Raw genomic sequence first — 21,333 nt, forward strand, 5'->3', positions numbered from 1 at the left:
GATCTTGCCCACTGGGAGAGCCTCAAGAAAAGCATCCATGAAGCATGCAAAGAATCTCTAGGCTTCTCCACAAAGAAACATCAGGACTTGCTTAATGACAATTATAGGGAAATTCAAGTGCCCGTTGACAAAAAAGGGAGAGCCTTTAAAGCTGGGTAGAATAAGATCAGCTCCAAACAGAAATATATCATTTATCACCACATAAAAGCTGAGACCCAGAGGAAAATTTGAAAAAGAACAAGTGGTGGGAGGACAAAAAAAAAAAAGATTAAAAAAAGAGTCATAGTTTGCCAACAACCACTATGTTTGGAATGCAACTTGATTTTTGTAAGACATATCCTTAGAATTATAATATTGTATACCTTTGATTTCCATGGAAGTATAATTTAGAAGTCCCAGGTTAAACTTCTTAAGGACAAAATGATGTAATAAATTAAATAGTACATATTGGCAATTCCAAGTCCACTCCACCTTGATAAGAAAAGAGTGGGGAAGGATGGAAGAATCAGTAAGTCATTGACAGGATGAAATGTAACTAAAACCATATTCATTTTATACATACTTCAGAAGTAGGGTCATGATTTTGCTAACCTGCTCTCATCCAAGTAACATTGCTGAAGTCAAGGGAACTACTGGAGTTATTCAGAGTACCTCACTGAGCCTTATAAAAGACTATATATATGAAGGACCCTCTGATTGAACTGTAGCATTGAAGAGTTGTAATGGTATTCAAAATGTTCATAATGATGTTTCTTTAGAATCTGAGCTATATAGAAACTTCTGTGTAGTTAATTCATGCTAGATGTGTTGTAAATGCTATTGTAGTATGCAAAGTTACTGGTTAATAAGATGGGGGAGGAAGGGAATACAAAATCTGGATACAGTGTCTTGGATACAAAAAATCATGGACTAAATATAGACATTGGATTTATGACACATTATAACCTGCCTAACATCTGACTCCCCAGATACCTCTCCACTAGGGCTATGCGAAATGGCACTGTTCCATTCTGACTTTAGTTTTGGCGTCTGGATGGAACAGTGTTTTGTGTCGAATTTCATTTCGAGTCCAAACAGCTTCACTGTTTTGCTTTGTCGAAACAGTGAGGCTGTGTTGATGCTGTTTCGATGTTTCACCTGACCATCATGCTGGGGAAATGCTAGATCGGGCTGGGGATGAGCTGACTTCCCATCCCCAGGCCGATCTGGTGCAGGGAATGGGAACTCAGCTCAGCTGGGCTGACTTCCTTTCCCAAGCCCTATCCTAGCCCCAGGGACAGGAAGTCAGCCCAGCTGGGCTGACTACCCGGCCCCAGCCCAATCTAGTGCCAAGGATAGGAAGTCAGCCTAGCTGGACTGTCTTCCCATCCCCAGTGCTATGGTCAAAACATTTCAACTTCTGAAATGTTTTGACTAGCCTCGTTTTGTTTTGAGGCTATTTCGCAGTCCTTTGTTTTGTTTCGATTTTGCTGTTTCAACCTCAAAATGAGCCAAAACAGTGTTGAAACAAAACGGCCGGTGAAATTTTGCACAGCCCTTCTCTCCACTATTTACCAGCTACATTCATTCTCGGTTCTGCCCTCCCCAAGCCTGTCTCTCACCCACTAACTCCTCAGTTCACATCTTCATTGACTGGCTTTCTTGCATACTCACCAGCCTCTGGCCTCTTTACTATTCATTCCATCCAGGCAGAGTACACACTAACTGTAGGTGCTTCCTCAGCCTGACGAAGGGTATTTATACCCAAAAGCTTGCAAAGAATTTTTTTTCCAACTATTTGACTTGGTCTAATAAAACATATCAGATTTACCCAAAGAACCTTGTCTGCCTTTATATTGGTATAATTTTATATCAAGTGGAGCTTTCATAGTAAATATTGTGCATCCATTGTAGGAGTTGACAGTATTTTAACTTACACTGGGAAAAAATAAGTGCAGACTGACCCTTAGGAGAAGAGGGTAAGGTTAAGACTAGATTAGCTAACAATTTACACAACTTTGACTTACTTAGCTCCTTCCTGCAGCTTTTGCAGTGTTAGCTTTCACCAGTGTTAACTTTGACCAGCCAAATCAAGGGAAAAGGCTTGCATCTACCCTAGGGAAAATCTCAGCTGCTTTTCCTAATAGAAACACATTTTAACATTGCTCCCTATGAGGACTCTCACTGGGAATAGTAAGGACTAGGTGTGAGAGCAAATTTTTCTAAAAGCTTACCTACAAGGGGGGAAAAAAGCCCAGAATAAGTATTCTACAATAGTTTCCAGTGTGAATACTCTGGTTGTTTAGTGAGAATGCTGAGTGCCTTTGGAAGAGATTGCACTGAACAGGAATTCTATGTGTGCAATAAGAGTATCTGCCAGGGGAGCTAAAAGTAGAATAGTCCTATCACTTCCACACTCCATGGCAGGGGTCAGAAATCTTTTGCTAGGGGGGAAGGGGGCATGTTGTGACCCAGACCCCTTGCTACAGGCCGCAAGACTCTGCCCCCTGGAGTAGCCAGCTAACCATGCTTACCCTTACTACTGATCTCCATCCCCTCTCTGGTAAGGATTGTGGCAGAAAGCCACCTTGGTTTCTTCCCAAAATCTCTGCCCTGTGACACTGTGATAAAATCTCTGTGCTGTGACCATTTGAGTAGGGTGGGCTCAGCAGAGGAGACCATACCCTTACCCTGTCTCTTTAGGTAACTTGAGCTGGCTGCATTCCTGAGGGAGGGGGGAAACCTGCTCCCTCTGCCTACGTGACTGGTACTTGGGTGAGGGGCATCTACCTGGTGGGCTGGAATTTGCCCGGTAACAGGTGATGTATTTCAAATTGGTTGGCTGACAGCCAACCGAGGCTGGCCTCCACTGGACCAGGTGAATGAGGTCACAGGGGCTATATAAGTTAGGATGGGCAAGGAGGCAGTCTCTTCGGCCATGAGGTGAGGCTGGAGCCATGAGGGGGGGACTCAGAGGAGCATAAACATCTGAAAGGGCCCTCTCCCCCAAAAACTCATGAACCAGGAACAGCCGGATGCTAGAAAGGATCTCACCAGCCTCTGGATGAAGTGTGTAAGTAAGCTACTCAAGATCTGATAGATATCTAGCTGGCAGTAACTCAGATGCGTGATCGAAAGGCTACCACAGCCAGACTGTTTGCTTTTCAGGATTTTTAGGATATTGCTCAATCTTGTACCCTATTTTCACCCTACCCCTGTAACCAATAAAGTCTTCCTTTGTGACTGGTGTGGGAGACTTATTAAGGGGTGGGTCTAAATTATGCCTAAGAGACCCCTTAGGTCTGCGGACTAAGGGAGACTGTACTTTTTGCCCCCAGACTTGGGGAAGTGCCCCAAGTGCCTGTACTGGGTCGAGTACCCGTAAGACATTAGGCCTGTGTTTCCCCAAGGATACAGAGCCGGGAGTGAGTCCATTCTTGGGGTGGTGGCAGCGACGTTACCCCCAGGCTAGTGTATGTGCTCCAGGAAGGGGTCGGGCCGGACATAAGGCGCCCCTAGGGAGGCATTTGGAGCCTGGCAGGTGGTTGGACGCAGGGAGGTGGGCAGCTTAACACAGGAGCACCCCCTACTGGCCCGCCACAAGAATAAGCATACATTTAGTGCACAGCAGGCTCTGCAAGGCACTGGAAAGGGGGGTGCTGCAGAGGGGATGGGCAGCACAGTGCAGCTAGCTAGCATCAATCCCCCATGACATATCAGACATTTGCAGACAAGACTGTATCTCTTTGAGGCCCAGATTCAGCCCATGGGCTGTAGGTTGCCAACCCCCACTCTTTGGTATTTCATAAGAGTTTGCCCAGGAAGACAAACCCTGAGACTGGCTTCTTGGTGAGTTTTATCTTCTTTAATGGAAGTTAGAACTCAAATCTCTAAAGGTCAGTAAGTCCCTGTGCATCATCAAGGCTGTTTAAGAGAGTCCAAAACTGATCTGCAATGTTCAAATACATGGTAAATTTTACAATCATACCTACCCCATACCGGAGGCTAAAATTGTGTGTATAGTTAATGCTCCAATAGGTTAGCTGTAGGGTACTAACAAATGAGAAATGCCTACACAACCTTCAGGGCAGTGGAGAATCAGGCTGATACATTTAAAAGAGAATCATGGAAAAGTATGGATGGAAGGGACCACAGGAGGTAATCTAATCCAGCCCCCTGCCAGAGGCAGAATCATTCCTATCTACCAAGCTGAATCTGTCACATGGGCCATATCCTTGATACCCCTGTTTACGTATCTGCCAAACTCAACAGGACACCTTTGTGAGTTACAGTCCATGCTACCAGCTGCTCATTTAACATCAGGGTAAGCAAACTATAATTTGGCTTACCTTCTCCATGACTGATAAGTAGCTACCTATCTAATCAAACACTGTGACTCTCTAACTGCTATAGGCAAGAGCAGCAGAAGAGTCCTGTAAAAATTGATATTGCAAGGGGAATTTATGTAGGCAGAATGTTATTACTCTTGCTGGAATTTAACCTGGATATTGAAGTGAACATCACTAGTCTTGTGAGTCAGGGAAAATGTCAGTGAGAGAATATTATTCCTTTCATTTTTAAAGGAAGATTTACACTGACAGTTAAAATGAAAATAAATGTGATTCTGAACCTGGCTCTGCTATCCTTCTGTGTACAGCATCCTCTTGAAGTTGATGAGAATTTGATTGTAGACTGATGATATAATTGACTGAGATGTATATTAATAAAACAAATATAATGGAACTGTTCTCTTGACCAAAGTGACCAAGATATGGTCCCAGAGCAGCTTTGTTCTTGTTGCTAATAAGTAGAGCACTTTCCTGGTGAGAAGAGAGGCTTCACCACACCTCCTGTTAGTTTAATTTTGAAATGGATTGGAATTTTGGCTCCATTGAACAAAAGAGCCTTCAGCCAATCTGCTCTGTACTCCCTAACAGATGTGTTGAGGCAATTAACAATATTTCAAGGCAGTCTAAATACCTTCTATAGAGAAGGCAAACTTGTGTTCCAAAATCTAGCCTCTAATTATTATCAAATAATGCTTATAGTTCTTAGGATTGCTTAATAAAATCTTTAATATTAGTTGAATGTAAGCACACATGTCTGGAACTGCGATCCATAGCTTTATGAGCTATGAAGAAGCCCATTCATCTTAGTGAGGTATTTAAATATGAAACCTAAAAAAGCAGTTGAGATTCAATATTGATAACTATTTTACTACAGATAATTTTAGCAGTAATGTTCAACTCTCGCACTTACTCTGCAACAGTAAATTATCTCTTTTACCTTTTTAGCACTAAAACTTCCAACTACACTAACACATTATGATGCATCACAGGGATGTCCCACTGGCAACCTGTAGACTGCATTAATTAATCCCCCTGAGGGATTAATTTGTGGCCCTGAGGCTTTCATTTAACTGCCGCTTTCCCCATTGCTCCAGCTGTAGCGGCAGCCAGGGTCTCTGGATCTCCTCTCTCTTTCTTATGTGAAATAGTATCTGTCTAAAGTTTTTACTAGAAGGCATCTCAGGGGAAATGAATCAGTAAACAGAATACAAGTGAAGTGGTCAGAATCATGTTACATATATATTTTTCACATGGCTACTACTACCATGTAAACTAGCATATACCTTAACAAAATACTCAATAATTTAAATAAAGAACATCTCTGTGAATAATACAACAGGACATATTATCCTGCATTTTTAAATGGGGTAACTTCATCTGTAAATATCTTTTATTCAGATCAAGACTCAAGTGGGATCTTGACATTATTTTGTCTTTTTAAGATGTATGCTACTGTTAGCCATGGGATAGACTCTTTTCTTTAGCTTGTATGCTGTTTTCCCTTTAAGTGTATGTTTCAGTACTTTACTGGATGGTGACAAATTGCTGAACACCTCCCAAGATCAAGCTCTATGGGACTTAGACAAGGAGAACTTAGGGGTTTGAATATAAAGACTACTGCATTGTTTTCAAAAGAAACATGATGGCAACCTTGGTTTTTTATTCAGGTGAGAACATTTTAATCTGACTGCTTATAAGGGCACCTAATGTAATCCTGGAGGTAAAAAAACCAACCCTATTACAGATTTTGGGCCACTTCCCCTTAAATGCATTCAGAAAATCCTAACTGGAATTAAAAACAAAAGGAGAGAACAGCTGTGTAAACCGGACAACCAGAGGACTGTTGAGATAACAATCTCTCGAGACTGTGTTGTTTAAGGGTATTAAATCCCTAAAATACCCGTAAAATGGATTGTAGATTTGTGTTGGGCTTGAGTCATAACAATAGGTCTCGGCATAAATGAAATTACTTAAAGTAATCATTCTTGTAATAAACGTTAAATTTCTGATGTAATTAATTATTCTGCCATAATGCCACAATTGGCAGGCTTTATTATTAAATTATTCATTAATTTTCATGCCTGTTTTTGAAGGCAAGTAATGGAAAAACAAATCATAGCGTTGTTAATAAAGTTCAGTTTATGACGGACCTTTTACTGTGTTTTTATGAGGACCCTTTGTTTAGAACTTTACTAATTTTATTAAATTATTCACAAGTACACTCTTTCTTGTCTATGCTCTCATCAGTAGAACTCATTTAACTGAGAGACCTACATAAGGATATTACACGGGGGGCCCTTGAAAAATGAGAGTGAACCTAATATAAGTAGACATTTATTTGCCTTTATGTACATTTCACCACCTGTTATGTGGCATCATTAAAGCCTGTCCGGACAATCTTTCATAGGTATTATAGGTATCATAGTGCTTAGGGTTGGAAGGGACCAAAACAGGTCTGACACCCTGCCCCGGGCAGGAATGGGTCCTGGGGTCATATCACCCCAGCCAAATATCTGTCCAGCCTCCTCTTGAAGACCCCCAAGGTAGGAGAGAGTACCACCTCACTTGGCAGCCCATTCCAGAGCCTGGCAGCCCTAACTGTAAAGTAACGTCTCTTGATATCCAGCCTGAACCGTCTCTCTAACAATTTGTGGCCATTATTCCTAGTAACCCCAGGTGGTGCCTGGGGGAACAGAGCCTCCCCCAATTCTTGCTGGTCCCCCCTGGTGAGTTTGTAAACTGCCACCAGATCCCCTCTCAGCCTTCTCTTGTGGAGACTGAATAGGTTCAGGCCCTTTAGCCTCTCTTCGTAAGGCCTGCCTTCCTGCCCCTTGACCATGTGAGTGGCCCTCCTCTGGACCCTCTCAATGCTAGCCACATCACTCTTGAGGTGCAGCACCCAGAACTGGATGCAGTACTCCAACTGTGGCCTGACCAATGCCGCATAGAGGGGAATGATTACCTCCCTGGACCTGCTTGTGATACATCTGTAGTTGCACGACAAGGTGCAGTTAGCCTTACTGACCGCTTCCTGGCATTGGCAGCTCATGTTCATCCTGTTGACTCTAAGATCCCTTTCTGCCACCATGCTGACAAGAAGGGTGCTCCCCAGCCAGTACGTGTGTTGCTGGTTCCTTCTCCCTAGATGCACCACCTTGCACTTGTCTGCGTTGTATTCCATCCTATTGTCATCCATCCACCTCTGTAATTTGTCTAGATCTAGCTGGATGCTGGATTCTGTCCCTCCCCTCCAGCGTGCCCACCTTGCCCTACAACTTGTTGTCACCAATGAATTTGGACAGTGTGCATTCCACACCCACATCCAGATTGCTGATAAAAATGTTGAACAGTACAGGCCCCAGGACGAAGCCCTGGGGGACTCCACTGCCCACATCCCTCCAGGTCTAAAACGACCCATCCACAACCACTCTCTGGGTGCAACTATTGAGCCAATTTGTCACCCATCTGACTGTGTAGGCATCAATGCCGCAGTCACCAAGTTTTTTTAAGAGAATGCAGTGGGAAACTGTCAAAGGCTTCCTTAAAGTCTAGGAAGAAGACATCCACCCCAACACCCTCGTCCAGGGACTTTATGACCTGATCATAAAAAAAAACCAGGTTAGTCAGTCAGGACCTGCCCTCAGTGAACCCATGTTGGTTGCCCCTGAGCATTACCTCCCCTACTGGGCCCTTGCAGATGTGCTCCTTGATAATTTTCTCAAAGGTCTTCCCAAGGACCGAGGTAAGACGGACAGGCCTATAATTGCTGGGGAACTCCTTTCTCCCCTTCTTGTAAATGTGGACCACATTGGCTCTTTTCCAATCCTCTGGTACCTGACCAGTGCCCCACAAGTGCTCATAGAGCCGTGCCAGGGACCCCACTATGTCTCCCACCAATTCCCTCAGCACCCTCGGGTAAAGAGCATCTGGGCCTACTAATTTAAAGAGGTCCAGCCCCTCCAAAAGTTCCCTAACTAGGTAGTCCTTAACCCTAGGCATGGTGGTGCCACCCCTGGGTCCATCCGCAATTCTAGTGGGGGAGATGTCCCTGGTCCCTGTTTAGGAATATGGAAGCAAAGGATTCGTTAAAGGGGTCAGCTTTTTTGTTTGCTGCAATCACCAGATTGCCAAGCCTATCCCGTAGGGACTCCACGTTACCCGGTGCCTTCTTCTTACTTCCTATGTATTTGAAAAAGGACATTTTATTATCCTTAATTCTGGTTGCTAGCCCTAGCTCCATCTCTGCTTTGACCTTCCTAACAGCCCCCCTGAAGTCCCGAGCAATGGAGATGTAATCCTTCTTTGGTGATAGCCCCTTGCTTCCACTGTTTGTATGCCTCCTTTTTTTCTCTCAGGCATCCCTGGATGCCTTTGCTGAGCCATGGGGGCTTCTTAGCACTCCTGCCTCCCTTGGTGCACATTGGGACTGACTCCCTTTGAGCTCGGGGGATCGTCTCCTTGAGGAACAACCACCTGTCTTGGACTTCCATGTCATTGAAATCTGAGACCCCAATGCCTCTCCTACTAACCTTCTTAGCTTACAGAAGTCAGCCCTCCTGAAGTCTAGGACCTCTGCCTTGCTGCTTGCTTTCACCAGCCTGTGCTGGATAGTAAATTCCAGCAGACGATGATCACTGTCACCCAGGTGGTCAGGTACCTGCAGAACCCTCACCAGGTCATCGCCTGTGGCAAGGACCAACCAAGTCCAGCAAGGCATTTCCCCTGGTGGGACTATGCACTTCCTGGGTTAGGAGGAGGTCCTGTATGCCAGCTAGGAACCTATGTAAGCGGTCGGACCTGGCTGACTGCTCCTCCCAGCAGATGTTTAGGTAGTTTAGGTCCCATAACAACCATATCCCTTGACTTTACTGCCTCTATGAGCTGACCTGAGAATTCCAGGTCCAGCTTGTACCCCTGGTTAGGCGGTCTGTAGTAGACACCTACTATTAAATCTCTTTCCTCATGCCCCCCTTGCATTCTTACCCAGAGCACCTCATTTTGCCCCTCCTCTGACCCCAACCTGATCATTGAGAATGTGTATTGCTCTTAGATGTATAGTGCTACACCCCCTCCTCTTTTCCCTGCTCTCTCACCTGTACAGCCTGTATCCCTTGATGTCCACTGCCCAGTCATGGATAGAATCCCACCAGGTTTCCATGAGCCCCACTAGGTCTGGGTTTGTGCTAACTAGCAGGAGAGTGAGTTCCTCCTGCTTTGTCCCCATGCTTCAAGTATTTGTGTAGAGGCATTTGAGGCCTCCTGTAGGTGCCCGTGCTTCCCCCTTGTTCCTAAGCCTGCCCTGGCCCCTGTCACTTACTTGGATACTACCTGTGCACATCACCTGGCTTGACGGTGAAGTGTCCTCATGTTTCTCTGTGTCCCCGTCCTCCAGCGAACCTAGTTTAAAGCTCACCGTAGGAGATCATCCAACTGGGAAGAAAAAACACGCTTACCTTCTGGGGAGAGATGAAGCACATCCCACCCAAGCATGTCCTCTTTCTTCATAATCGGAACCTGTAAAGGATACTTACTTCACTTTGGCAGTTTTCTAAGCTAAGGCTGTCTTAGTCCTTGTACAGACATACAAGTGAACAGATGTTCAGGCTTTTTCTCTCAGAGTAAGAATGGAGAAAAATAAAATGGGGACAACAATGGTTAAAACACTTCCAGGACAGTTTCTCCTGGGAGACTGAATGTCAGTACATGCTGTGCCTCTCTGTGCCTCTCTCAGAAAGGAACAAAGTCCTCCAATATCACCAACCCGCTACCCCCACAACAGGGACACTATGTCACTTGGAGGACTCTGTAGCTCCAGCAGGGAGCAGAACATGCCCCTTCACAATCTCCATGTTATGCTGATGCGAAACATAGGTTGATCATGGGCACAGCCAGTCATGCTGAGATCTATGCACAGGGCTCCCTCCTGACTCCACAGTGTCAGCACTGAAAACTCTCTTCCCTTAAGAGCTCAGTATTCAAATGTATGTACATGTGGCACTGGATAAGTTTCTCTATCAGGAGAAAAACCTAAGAGAATTCTCCCAAATTATTTGAATGTATGTATGCAGCCTTAGCTTTTTTCCCTGTAATATCAATATTCATATAATATGCCTCCTACAACATTAGTGGTAGGACTTGGTTCTTGAATTAAGGACAGCCATCAGTGACAAATAGTTACAGTGTATTAAACACCAATCATAATGTGAAGACGATACCTTTTTTTAGGGATCTGTCATATTTTAAAGACATGTTTTGGCAGTGCTTATATAGTTTGTCATGAAATACTACTTGTATGCCTGCAAGACAGTGAATACTTTTTAATTAATTAATTTATTGGTCATTTGTATTTTTCTATTTCCTCTAGATAGGTTAGCAATATTCAGGTGACAGGAAGCTAATGGATAGCACTTGGAGGAAATTAATTAGGTCATAAAAAAGACTTTATTATACACATCATGCTCTCCCTCTTTATGTAAGTGAAGGCTGAAAGCATGAAAATAAATTAATGTTTCTCATCATGGTACATTTCCACATTGATATAGCTATTCAAACCAGAGAAATCTATTTGTTTTCATAGTATTTAAAGATATTTGTCTATATTAATAATGTGCAAAATTTAAGGTGTCATAGAGTAGCATAAAATCTAAGCTCACAATCATCACAACTAAAATGACAGTAGCTAATTGCAGTTTGTCATATGTGAAATACTTCTGTGATATCATTAAAACTCATAAAGAAAAGGTAATTTCTCTGCTACTAGAATTCACCCTTAGCATCCTTTTCCCAGAAAGAATTCTGCTTCACTTCCTCCTGCTTTCATCAGTTGTTCTGTAGGTCCCTGATGGAATTTTATACAGAGACAGTATTAGTAGTGCTCATGACAGCATTCAAGCATTCATGTGTGGGAAGCTTGTTGTTATGGAACCAGGTTGGTAAATCACACAGAACTTTTTTTCACGCAATGCATGATGAAAAGATGGCATTTCTGTGAGCCATCTCCTCTTTTGCTGACACCACTGACTGTGTTTAAAACTTTAAAGGTACACATTTATGCATTTACCATGCACAGAGAAGGTTCCTATGCAAATGAAGACAGAAGACACATTAATGTTACCTAGCTACCAGTATGCCACATCCTCTTCTTGAGATGCTCCGAGTAGAAAGGGTCTGATTTTTTCTCAGTGAAAATCTCATGAAGGCTTCCCATGTGCTTAAGTATAGTAGAGACAGACTTACTACTTGCTGCCAAAAAATCATTTATTGAATTCAGATGATGTTTCTCTTCACAAACTGTCTGTGTTCATTACGGGTTCTATGAATTTGTTCAATGTTCTAAAATGACTGTATTCCACTGATACTTTATGTAAACATTCAGTTGACTGGTTCAATAACATATATATGAAAGTCATGGTAGTTTTTCCATTCTCTTAGGCCACATGGTGTATTTCTGCTATCTAACTAAATAGGAACTCTGAGACTAAGGTTTCTGGTTCAAATATTCACTATTATTACATATTCAAAATCCACTTTCCATTCATATTCTGCAATATTAACTTAAAGTGTGTCATTCTAAAATCTCTACTGTAATCATAGAGGCTAATAAAATGCTCAATCTAGCAAATGCTATCTAGAAGAGAGGATACTACCCATTTGTTATTGGGACCACTCATAATAAGCAATTTCCTCCAGCTCAATACCAAGTAAGCGATATCACAGATATCAGAAGCAAATATAAATATAGCTCAATTAAAGCCAAATGATTCAAAAACATGAATGGATATTCTCATGTGACTTTATTTCAGTATTTTATATTTTCATAGAATTTAAGGCTAAAAGGTGCATTGGATCATCTTGTCTTACTTCCTATATACTGCACACATTACAATTTAACCAAACACCCTATTTTAAACCCAAAGATTTTACTTAGCCCTAAACTTTTCACGCATACAGAAACTAAACTGTGGGTGCCACAGACAGAAAACTGGAAAACCAATATGCTGTCAGAGACTAAGGACCATGTAATCAGTTAGATCACATATATCCAACAACGACACCCCTTCCTGTACACAGAGGCAAAAAACCTGAAAGGTCCCTGTTAGTCTGCCCTTGGAGGAGAAATCATTTCCTCACTTTACATCTGATGATCATTAGGTTCCTGAGCATGTGAACATGATATACCAGCCAAGTATCTAAGGAACAGTATTCTCTCTACCATTTCAAAGTACAGGTGTCCCATTTTTAGCTATGGCCAATCTGTCTGTGAGGGAGTGTCAGTCATATCCCCCACACCCACCTTTTTGAAATCCTATATCTGCCCATGCTTATATAGATTTCATAGACATTAGGGCTGGAAGGGACCTCGAAGATCATTAAATTCAGCCCCCTGACCGGGGGGTAGGAAGTCAGCTAGGGTCAAAGGATCCCAGCAAGATAAGCATCCAATCGTTTCTTGAATGAGTCCAGAGTAGGTGCCTGCACAACTTTTGGATGCAGTCTATTCCATGTCCTAGGGGCTCAGACAGTCAATACATTTTTTCTTATGTCCAGCCTAAAGCGGTCTTGGAGGAATTTATGACCGTTGGTCCTTGTTTTTCCTTGGGGCGCTCTGGTGAACAGAAGTTCTCCCAGATCCTGATGTACACCCCTTACATACTTATAAGCAGCCACCAGGTCCCCCCTGAGCCTGCGCTTTTCCAGGCTGAAGAGTCCCATGGCTCTAAGACTCTCTTCATAAAACCTATTCTCTTGCCCTCTGATTAGGCACATGGCTCTCTCCTCTGGACTCTCTCAAGCTTCTCGACATCCTTCTTGAATTGTCAAGTCAGCCTGCATCACTAGCCTACGCCCCAAAGTTTGGTGTCATTGGCAAACTTAGCCACTGTGCTTCTGACACTAATGTCCACCTTGTTGATAAAGCTGTTAAAGATGCTTACAAACTTGGCAAAGATTCTTAATACACAAAAGTAACACTTTTGCCTTAAGAACTAATTAAAATGAACTGAGTAAAACCATACTAGCCCTGTGGAAATCACATTTGAGAAGGTGTTAATCGGAACAATTTTAGAATGCACATGTTTAGTAAAGTACACATTTTAAGTGGTTTCTTATAAAATAACTAATAATTTATAGTCAAAGAATTTAGCAATTAGATTATTTAAAATTATTGCAAGGTTGGGGTAATCAGTTGACCAAAGAGACAAATCAAACTTTTCTGGAATACAAATTAAGCATTTATAATAGCGTGCTCTCAGTTTAAGTGATTTTTTTTCACATGTTAAAGTTATCATGAACAAAAAGCTAATCACTGCATGTACAGTAGAGTCACAACTTATTTAGATAGCAAAAAGTTCCACCTTTCATATATTTCAAATTACTAGTATTTTATTTTAATGTAATTTACCATTTTATGCTACAATACAAATTAAAACTGGTACAAAAGCTATGCACAATCAGATTTTTATATCAAGGTTTCTCAGTCAAATAAGGATTTCTCACTGGCCTAATGGTTAGTCCATCTTTCTTTCCTGATCATTCTTTGGATTTTGGCACCTACACCTATTTGCAGAGTTGAATGCTGAATCATGTCTATCTATATATTAAGAGGTTTTTTTTAAAAATAATTACACAATACTAATTTTTCAAAGGCTAAAGTTAAATTAGTTAGGCAGACTACTCAAGCACCAAGTTAGAAGCTCTGCTTATTATACATATTCTAATTAGCTTTAAAATTAATTCAAGAAAGAAAAAAATATTATGGTATCATGGACTACTGAAAAGTCATTATAGGCACTGTACAGAGAACTGATATGGTTTTATCCATCACCTTATTTTATCATAATATCCATTGTAGAAGATGTGGAGATACTAAAATCAAAGCAAATCACTATATCATACATGTTTTGGTAGTGCTGGAATGATGTTGTAGGCATGACGGCTAAGAATTTTGGGGCAAGACAAAGATTTTCTGTGGGTGATATCTTTCATTGAACCAACTACTTGGTTGGGATAGACTTATACAAGCTTTCAGATGCAAAGCATTCTTCATTACATGCAATAAAAGATATTGCAAATATCCCATAAACATCCTTTCTTTTAACTGTATCATATCAATTTAGTAAATCATAGGGGATCAAGGAAAGTAGAGTTGGAAGGAACCTCATGAAGTTATCTAGCCCAACCCCTGCTCAAGGCAGGATAATCCTTGACTAGATCATGTCAGTCAAGTGTCTAACCTCTTTTAACCTCTGTCTGTTCTTTTAAATTTTCAAAGATAGTGATTCTACAGCTTCTCCAGCTAGCCTGTTTCACTCTTCTAGTCAGAAAGTTCATCCTAATCTCCAAGCTAAATTTCCTCTGCTGCATCTTGCTCTTAGTCCTACAGCCACAGAAAAAAATCTATTTCCATCCTGTTCATAAGCACCCTTCAGGTATTTGAAAACTGTTATCAAACCTCTTTGTAGTCTTCTTGTTTCTAGGCTAAATAACCCCAGTTCTTTCAGGTTTTCCACACAAGTCATGTTTTCCAAGCCTCTAATCAATTGTATTGCTTTCCATCCGACTCTTTCCAATCTGTCCCCATCTTTCTTGAAGTGCGGGCCCCAAAACTGGGCACAGTTTCCCAGATGAGGGTACACCTCACAGTTGCCACATAGAGTGGTAGACTCACTTTTCTTTCTTAGCATGAGGCACTTCTGTTAATTCAACCCAGTATTCTGTTAGCCTCTGTGTGCAACAAGAGCACACTCCTGCTTCATATTCAATTTTGAGTCCAGGATAAACCCCAGTCCTTCTTTGCAGTACCGCAGCCTAGCCAATTATTTTCTAGTTGGTATTTGGTGAAGGTGGTTATGCCATCCTAAGTGCTAGACTTCACATTTGGGCCCTTGTTGAATTTTATCTGATTGATTTTTGGACCATTCTCCATGTTATCATTCTGGATCCTAACCTTACCCTCCAGAGTGTCTGCAACTGAACCCAAATTGGTGTCATATCAACATTTGCTAAGTGTACACTCAATACCATCCTCCAAATCAACAATGAAAATGTTAAAAAATACCAGACCCAAGACAGACTCCTGAAAGATACCGCTCCTCTAGATACTGAGCCAACTATTGACTATGTATTAACCCAACCAGTTATGTATACACCTTACAGTATTTTAATCTATTCTGTATTTTCGTATCATATTAGTGAGCATGTTGGGGAAGACATCATTGCTAAAGTCAACATGCTCTTCTCATGCTCAGAGCCTGTCAACTTACCATAGAAGGAAAACAAGTTGTCCAGGTATGACTTGCTTTTGGTGAATCCATGCTGGTTGTTCCCAGTCACGTTATTCAGACTTAAACAAGCTGGGTGCTTGAAGCCTTATGAACTAGCTGTACAATGAGTGTTAATGTAAATGGTAGAGAGGGGTACAAGTTAAAATGTTTTTACATGACTTTGAAAACATCTCTCTATTTCTGTATTATTTTCCTTAAGTATTATAATACCAAGGAGCTCTCATCAGGGACCAGGCTCCTGTTGTGCTAGACACTGTACAAGCACAGAATAAAAAGATATTCTCTGCTACAAAGAACTTACAGTCTTAAGTATAGACAAAGACAACAGATGGGTACAGACAGACTGCAGAGTACAAGGAAACAAGACAATATTGGATGGCATGATAGGCAGTAAATTCAGCACTCCAGAAGCCTAACTGCTGTCAATTTTTTTTTGCCTCATGGAAAAGATGAATTTTAAGGAAGGACTTGAACAATGAGTCAACTCTGTGGGTATTTGCTAGGTGCTCTTCCTAAGCATAAAGTGAAGCAATGGAGAAAATAAAAATGTGCATGTTTGAGAATTTAAGAAATGGGCAAAGTAAGGTGGCATTATTGCAGGCAGAAATCAATTCTGATGCAATGTGAGGGGTGGTAGCTGGTGTCTGGATAGTCTATGAAGGACCTAGACAGTGAAAACAGTTATGACAGGCTGGAGAAGGATGAGTCAGTAGTTAGTCATGAACTAGGAAAATGATCTGTAAAGTAGTAGTGCTAACTACTGCTTTATAGTAGTGCTAATGTCTATTTGGGGACAAACATTGAAGTTTTGTGGGTTGTGAAACCATACAATAGAAGTATTTGAGCTATTAATTCCTACGTTTGCTGGAAAATGACTTAAAGATTCCTCTTTTAGAGCTGAATTGTAGTTTGTTCTTATTACAAAATTACTGTTGATAGGCAGTCTTCTTTTGCAAAGTATACAAGCACCTATTTAATTGCTTTCCTCAGTCAGGGCTGTGAACTCAGTGCAGAAACTAGTCAGGCATAGCCCATCTCTATACTACACAGCAAAGTATATCACTGAAGGCACCATGATAATTTATTATTATAGAGCCAAATCTTGAAATCTTCACTCACTCCTTACTGAGGCAAAACTCTCAATGAGTTACTTGAGTTTTCCTCCATAAATCATGAATGAGATGTAGCTTATATCTTATCAAGAATTATGAAGGTAGAGAGCTCAATTATATAAAAATGTCTGATTCCTGGTACTGTGGTAATCCCTAGCAAAATAAAAACATATTCTTCATGGTAAAAATGAGTCATTACATTAAAAATAAACTAATGGTCAGACTCATTTATACCATCATGCTGCACATCTAATTGGAATCCTTTCAACTTTCACATTCAAAATTGAAATGTTAGGCTTGAAATAGGCAAAGTTTATCTCTCTTAATAGAATGGGTTAAGTGATATAAGGCAGTTGACAAAATCTAGTCAAAAAGCAGAAGTAGGAATAGTATGAGCCTAAGAAATAGTTTGTGTGGAAAAGAGAGAATAAAAAAATGTCAGGCTTTTCATTAATTGCTTGAAGTTTTCAAAAATTAATTACACCCACAGCCTTGTTTATTAGAGCAAACAAATGCCTTCTAGTATAGTGAATGGAGAAATGTAGGATGGAAAGAAAATAAATATAACTCTACTAACTTCCCTACTTCTAACTAAAGTTATTCCTTGAATTTAATTTAAATGCAAAGACCTCAGTCATGAAGCTAATTACTAATCCTTTATATAGTTACAGAAGCAACCACCTTCATAATTAATTCATTAAAATGTTTGTATTACTGGGCATTAAGAATACCAATGTTGACTTTCAAAAGCAGGAATATTGGTCTTGACATTTTGCCTCTTCAGAGATTTGCAATTTTCTAACTGTTAATTCCCAATTCCACATGAAGAGCAACTGATGCTGATTCTTCTCTCACACAGACTCACTTAAATCAGTGTACCTACCTTGAAATCAGTGGAGCTGTGCTATTGCAAAGCTGAGAATTGAGTTCCTATCTCTAAGAATGCTTTAAAAGAATATTATGATAACAGCTAAGGAAACACACCTAAGAAGCAAAGCCGTATGCTTTTTGTTTGCAAGACATACCTGTATTTCTCACTTCCATGTCACTAGGAAGACTGTATCAGTATGCCATCAAACAGAGCTTATTTCCTTAGATTTTAACCAGCAATGAAAAGTAAGACGGTTTGTGGCTCTATGTCAGAGGACAGCATGGATGGAGGCTGAAGAGGTAGACAGAAAGTGTTCCTTGCAGCACAGAGATCTTACAGTTCTAGTGCAACGGACATTGCTAGACTTCCCCAGGCAAGTCAGAAGGAATGGGGAGAATGGAACTGCCCATTTCCGTGCCCTGATCCGCAGGGTTAGCCTACAGAGTAGAAAGCGGAAACTACTGTATCCTCTTCAAGTGTGGCAGAGGAGTCTTGCTTAACCTGCTTTCCCCTGAACATCAGGGAAGATCCTTGAACACAGAATGCTCTTGTTTCAGGCACATTTCTTTCTGGAAATCTTCCTGGGGTCATGGCCCACTTGCCTACCACTCCATCCCATTGTCCTCATGACACAGAGCAGTCTTTTGCCCCTGGAAGCACATCTTTATACATGTTACAATGGTTTCTTATTAGCTAGCGTCCAGGGACAGATCCATGATTTTGGAAAGGGGGTGCAGGAGCAGTGACCTGTGCTACAGCAATGGCTGCATCCTGGTTCCAAGCTTCCCCTCCCACACATGGGGGTGTGTGTGTGTGTGTGTGCAGACTGTACAGCAGAAGCAGCAGCAGCAGAGAACTTTCTTATATCCCTCAAGCAGGTAAGAATCTTCCCTTCCCCACCCTCTGTTCTCAGTGCTATGTTCCCTCCCCTTCTCTCCCATTCTCCCTTCCCCTGACCACTGCTGCCACTGTCCCCAGCTGACCTGCTGGTGGTTGGGAGCAGGTCCAGTGTTGTTCTTGCCCAGTTCCAGCTGGGCTGCACATGGATCCACGCTCAGCTTGGAGACAGCAACTGTAGTGACAACCACAGGCAAGTTCCCTTCCCCTATACCTACTCCTGGGCTGGCAGGGAACGCTAGGGAGATTGGGCAGGGAGGATGGTCCTGAGCTCTACTTGGAGCCTGGCTAGAGCAAGGCAGAAACAGCTCTGGAGCACTCCTGACCCCTTTACCTCCCACATCAGCTGGGGACAGTGGCAGCCACAGTAGCAGATAGGGAAGAGGGGACAGGAGGAGAAGGAAGAGGATAGAAACAATTGGAAAGGGCTGGATCTGCGGTACTGCACCCCCCTGGATCTGCCCCCGCTAGTGTCAAATAAATGTTAATTGATAGCCCAGCCCATACTTCAAATCTACTAGATTGAAATTTGCTCTTTGAATTAAAAAAATGTGGCTGGCTGCAAATATTTGCAACTCTTGAAGAGATTTACTCTTGCTGCTGCAATAACCTTGGTGCACAGGCCTTGTTAATGAAAAAGGGCGGAATCTGAGGATGTTCATGCAGCTGTTGGACAGGAATGTGAGCACTGTAAATTCTGTACTGAGCATATATTATTCAGTGTAGAAAGACATGAGTGCTGTGGAGATGAAACCCCACTGAAAGCTAAACAAAACACTGGGGTTCCTAAGTTGCTTAAGAGCTTCTGAAATTTTTTGAGGCCCCATGTCTCAAGGACATGACTTTCTGGGTTGGACACAGATAACTGGACACAGATGTTGGCTGTCATGGTTCTCCTACTTTACCTGTGGCAAGTTAGGGTTTTAGGTCTGTGTTGTGTCAGGGTTCAAAGTAGTGTTATGTAGAGTTTAGATTTTGGTTTGCATAAAGCCATTTGGCTAGGGCTAGTTCTGCCTCAGGCAGGGGGTTAGACTAGACCTCCGGTGGCTCCTTCCAACCCTGCTTCTCTATGACGTTGGCTGCCATGGTCTCCCTGCTTTACCTTGGCAAGTTCAGGTGTTATGTCTTGTGTTGTGTCAGGCTTGAAGGCAGTTTTTAAAAGAGTTTATGGCTCATATGGGGTGGTTTGGATAGGGATCATCCTGCCTCAGGCAGGTGGGGTTGGACTAGATCAGAGTTTCTTAACCTGTGGGTTGCAACCCAAAGGTGGGTCACAAGAATATATGAAAGGCTTGTGAGCAAACTTTAAAAATGGATCAACAAACTTTAAAATGGATTCTCCTTTAAAGGAGAAAAATGTGGGAAACTGTGGTTTTCCCTTGTAGGCTGGCAGTTCACCAAGCTCTAAAAGCCCCCTTCTTGCCCCTAAAACCCACCCCCCGGCCCTGCACACTGAGGGGCTGGGGCAGCAGGTTGGCAGTGGGGGGCACTGGGTGGGACTGGCCATCAGTGATTACAAATGGGTCCTGGTACAAAAAAGGTTGAGAATTGCTGGACTAGATGACCTCTGGTCCCTTCCGGGCTGAAGTAAGTTTACCTGTGCAGACGCAGATTTCTGTCTTTGTGTCTCATTCTGAGACAAGGGCAGAGAGTATCAAGTGAAACATTACCTGGCAATCTACACAGTATAAACAAGGAATTCCAGGGCACATTTACAGGTGCGCTTTAGTGTGCATTAGCCTGTTTTAATGTGCATTAGAGCGTCACTTAAAAATCCATGTGCTTTCGCTAATGCACATTAAAATAGCTGAATGCGTATTAAGTGTCACTTAAAAACCACAATCTCTAGTGTATGTGCATTAAGACAGGCTAATGTGCATTTTCCTAGTACCTCACAATGGAGGGTATTTATATTCAGAGATGACCCTAGCAGGGTGCGGGGCCTCCTTAATACTGTGTGGGGCTGTGGTATCCCCATAAAGGGTGCTCTGTGCTTCTTCTGGGGCGCTGGGCTGATCCGCCAGCTCCAGGCGGGCGCCATGGGAAGGGCCACAGCCCCTCTGCCCAGCTCTGTGGGCCCAGATTCCCTGTCCCGTAGGGATGGCTCTGTTTATACTCAGACATTTTTTATTTTGATACATTTTCTATTAATCAAGTCTGCTCTGCCTGCAAGCTGACGTGCGCTGTGCTGCATTATGTGCAGCTGCCCAAGGGGTGAAATGCAGAAAATGGCAGTGGTGCGTTTTCGAACTAAAACAGTGGGTGTTTTAGTTCAAAAGTGTGCTGCTACCATTTTCTCAGCACTGAGGAGTATTTCACCGCTTAGCCAACAGGAAGCACGGCGGTGCCTAGCGTTTTGCAGCGCATGCCTGCATACAAATGCCCCATGGTATTAGATTTAAGGCGCCTTAACTGAAGAGGGCTAATGCAGGGAGACAGGCGCCCCCAAGGGCGAAACCTGTGCCTCAGCACTCGGGGCTGGTGGTTTTCCCAGCCGAAGCAGCGCGGTTCTTTTCCCTTTGCTTGGGTTTTGTTCTGTTTTCTCCTCTCTGGGCGGCGGGACTCGTTCAGACGAGGCAAAGGGGCCAGCCCACAAGTCCGCGCTCTCCGCCGGGCGTGAGGCGGCGTTTCAGACCGCGCAACAAGACCAGAGGGGAGGGAAAAAAAACCAGCCCAGAAAAGGGGGCTGAAGTTGTGCGGAGGGAGGCTGAGAGGCGACGGCCTTTCCCGAAGTTTAGGGGCAAGCGGCGGCAGTGGGAAGCCGCAGCCCGGCCCGCCCTCCGCGGCGGGGGAGAGGGGCGGCCCCGGGGACTCCCCCTTGGCCGCGCCCCCGCACCCGACTC

The sequence above is a fragment of the Crocodylus porosus genome, unplaced genomic scaffold (genome assembly GCF_001723895.1).
Source record: "Crocodylus porosus isolate Cpor-Errol unplaced genomic scaffold, CroPor_comp1, whole genome shotgun sequence".
NCBI lineage: Eukaryota > Metazoa > Chordata > Crocodylia > Crocodylidae > Crocodylus > Crocodylus porosus.